Genomic DNA, 4,116 nt, shown 5'->3' with positions numbered 1-4,116 from the left:
CTTTCAATTAGATTTACTAATTATCTATTATAATTATCTATTTTTCGGGAAAAATCTTTACGAGAATAAACTTTTATAAAATTTTAAATGGTCTTTCTTTCTCTAATTATTTTTAACTTATCTGAGATAAAACGACTCGAATAAATAGGAAAGAACACTATTAATTTTTAGATGAGAATAAATAACACTCACCCCAAGGTTGCTCCGCCGGGGCCCGATGCCTCTGCCAAGCCTTCTCCTCTCAGAATGTCTGGGTTGTCAGGCCTCCTCCTCCTCCTTCTCCTCCTCCTCCTCCTTCCGTTGCACAGGACACTCACAGAATCACTGTCTATAATATTCCGCAATCGAGAGCAAAGTAACTGTCATAATACGATCGCGATACTTTATTAAACACTCTCCGGAACGAAACGATCGGCGTACTACCGACGCGCGACGTACGGCGTTAATCCGCTAAATCACACGCAGCCAACTTCATACCGACGCCGCGCCTCGCGGATACAACGCAAGTCGAGTCAACAGCCAAATAAGAGAGAAAGACACGCTTGCGATAAAGTTCGAGCACGTAAAATTTCGCGAGATGCGAATGCAATTAAACGGGTCGACACGTCACACATCACCGCGCTTCGTTCACCCGATTCGCGTACTCTATCATGCTCACACCTTAAATCCCACGATACATCCGATGATTCTCGACCAAGCGTTAAGTCCAGCACTCCGATCGTCTTCTCACTCTTATGTGCGATAACAATCCATTCATTAAAACACAAGAAACTTATTATATTCGGCGTATATTAGCCGCGCGAGGCGCGAGGTATGTCAGGTATGTGCCGCGCAACCGCCAGCGCGCTTCGGCGTGCTTCGGCCATGTTCGTGAGCAGTCGGCACCGCCCGGGGCGCCCGGCGCAGCCGGCAGCCGCCGCACCGCGACGATCGCATTTATCATTCACGCTCCGACCCTTTCGAACCGACCGACAGGTAGCCGAGCTCGAGCTCGCAGCTCCGTGCGTAGCGCTATTACATCGCGAGATGTGTCGCGATAAATATTACAAAGATATCGCATGTATGAGCGAGATGCATTCTCTACTAGCCGTCGAATTATCCTCGGTTTACACAACCGACGCTGATCCTCGCCGTTCGCGTCGCGCGCCGACTGCTCACGAACATGGCCGAAGCACGCCGAAGCGCGCTGGCTCAGCTGGCTCAGCTGGCTGGCGTTTGCGCGGCATACACCTGACATACCTCGCGCCTCGCGCGGCTAATATACGCCGAATATATCAAGTTTATTGTGTTTTAATGAATGGATTGTTATCGCACATAGGAGTGAAAAGACGATCGGAGTGCTGGACTATAACGCTTGATCGAGAATCGTCGGATATATCGTGGGATTTAATGATAGTATAGTATATGTAGAGTACGCGAATCGCGTGAACGAGGCGCGGTGATGTGTGACGTGTCGACCCGTTTAATTGCATTCGCATCTCGCGAAATTTTACGTGCTCGAACTTTATCGCAAGCGTGTCTTTCTCTCTTTTGGCTGTTGACTCGACTTGCGTTGTATCCGCGCGACGCAGCGCGGCGTCGCGTCGCGTCGGTATGAAGTTGCGTTCAACGGAGAAAGCGCAGCTCGGTCAACTCGGTGTGATATAATAAAGTGTCGCGGTCGTATTATTACAGTTACTTCGTACTCGATCGCGAAATATTGGACAGCGGCTCCATGAGTGTCCTGTGCAACGGAAGGAGGAGGAGGAGAAGGAGGAGGCCTGACAACCCAGACGTTCTGAGAGGAGGAGGCTTGGCAGAGGCATCGGGCCCCGGCGGAGCAACCTTGGGGTGAGTATTATTTATTCTCATCTAAAAATTAATAGTATTCTTTCCCATTTATTCGGGTCGTTTTATCTCAGATAAGTTAGAAATACCTAATTATAAAAACAAGTACCATTTAAAATTTTATAAAAGTTTATTCTCGTGAAGATTTTTCCCGAAAAATAGATAATTATATTAGTAAAGCTAATTGAAAGACGAATTAGATGCGTGTGAAAATTGTTTTTTGAAACGTTGGTCATTTTGAGCTTCACTTTAATTTGAATCTTTCGTTTTTGTGTTACAGAATCATCAGCTACATAGCTGAATAACTCCGCCCGTTGCGCATCTGGTCGGTGAGTAATGATGATTTTTTTATAATGGGGTAATAACGAATCTGTGAATATGTTAGAATTGTATATTTATGTATTATTCCCATCTAATAATGCAGATAAATGCGACTTGTCACAGATTCGTTTCCCTAAAATGGATAGAACGTTAAGCTGTTGATTCTATACAACACATATATCCCTCCTTTTGTTACTGGAGAAGTCACACGTAGCAGTGTCCAATTGCTACGTGTGACTTCTCAGTAACAAAAGGAGGGATATATGTATTGTATATTGTATCATACTTTTTTAAAAGTATTAAGTGTGAAAATGTATACGTGAAAATTAGTGTCTGCTTCGTTTCTCTTTCGTTAACGTAAGTCACGTTGTCTGTTCGTTGATAAATTTCTAATCCGCAATTCGTAATCCGCAACATTGCTGCCCACTGCAATAGATACGTGTAAATTGTGTTACTTTAATACATTTTTTTTATATTGTTTTAATAATTTTACATTTTATATTTATCAAGTCCAATTAACATATCAGACATATGTTAAATCTACACATGTAATGTGTTGATTACTCTACACACAAAGACTTTAACCAGCAATTTTTTTTCACAAAGATACAAAAATTTTCCAACAGTGTACGACTCTGCCGACCAAGTCAGCTAACCCGAAATACAGAAGTGAAGATGTGACCGAACGATTTAGATGGTTGGATTAAAACATTAAAATATATTAGAAAAATTGAGAATCTAATAGCTTATTTGAGAAAAAAGGAAAATAATAATAATAAGACTTACTACTTATTGATGTTATGTTTTATTTATCTGGCTGGATCTTTCTGAGATCCTGTGGGTAGAGGTTTTCGTCGATACTCGGTGAGCTTGTTCGCGCACAGACGTTAACTTGAAACTTAACTTAAATACGGTAATATTTGCGAACGAAAGAGAAGGGAAAAATGAACTGAACTAAAGAAATGAACCAGTGGGAACGTGAACTGAAGAGGTAGCGAAGTTGAACTAAAGATCTGAAGAGAAACTGAAGATGTGAAGAGGAGAGGCTGAACTAAGAGATTAATCGGCTGAAGAGAGATTGAACTAAGAGAGCGAGTTTCGCGGATTATATAGGTAGGTTTCGCCTATCCATTGGCGAGCTAGGTAGAGTTATCGATTTTTACGGCTGCCTATTGGCGAGTCGTAAAAGGCCCCCACCGTCTTATTTTGGAGGTTCAAACTATCACTTCTTCCAGTGACTCATCCAGTTTTTCGGTTATTACCGGTTCCTCTTTTATTAAAGTTCTTGGTCCTCGGTTTATCTTGCGGCTCTGTTTTTGTGATAACAGGCAACGCATAGGACTCCGGACTCCGTTTTTATGTATCAAAAAACATTTTTGCACGCGTACAGTTCTTGAATTCAATATAATGAAATTTTTTGTTAAACCTTGGCGCGCCCGCGCTGTGTCGTCAGGTTTATAGTCGTAGATCAGACAAAGTTGATAAAAATGTATTCGCGTATTGTCTGGTTGGTATTTCGCCATCTGGAAATTTTTTCTCAATTTCTCGATCTTTTTTAGTCACGTGAGCAAACGTGAAGGAAAAAGTAAGAAATAGCGATAGGAAAATTTGAAACGTGTCGAGAATCCGCAGGACGTAACATAGTCGTTAGTCAGTTTACGGTCTTTCCTTGCAATAGCAAGATCGCGATTTTGAGATAAATTGCTTGTGATAACACATTAATCGCCGTTCCTTTTTCACGAGTATAGCATTGTAAGGCACTGTAATTTAATTGCCTTAAATATATATACGTTCAAGGAAATTATATTCCAAATCTATATAAGCTATAGAAAATATTATAGAAACGAAGAACTTGGGTATTTTATTTTAAAAATATAATAAAATATAGTTTAAATTTAAATAGTTTAGTAGGAACAAATACAGTTCTGTTCTCGCAATCATTTATAACATTAATAATTTTTTAAAAAT

The sequence above is a fragment of the Temnothorax longispinosus genome, chromosome 3, assembly GCF_030848805.1.
Source record: "Temnothorax longispinosus isolate EJ_2023e chromosome 3, Tlon_JGU_v1, whole genome shotgun sequence".
Taxonomy (NCBI): Eukaryota; Metazoa; Arthropoda; class Insecta; order Hymenoptera; family Formicidae; genus Temnothorax; species Temnothorax longispinosus.
This window is presented reverse-complemented; position numbering follows the sequence as displayed.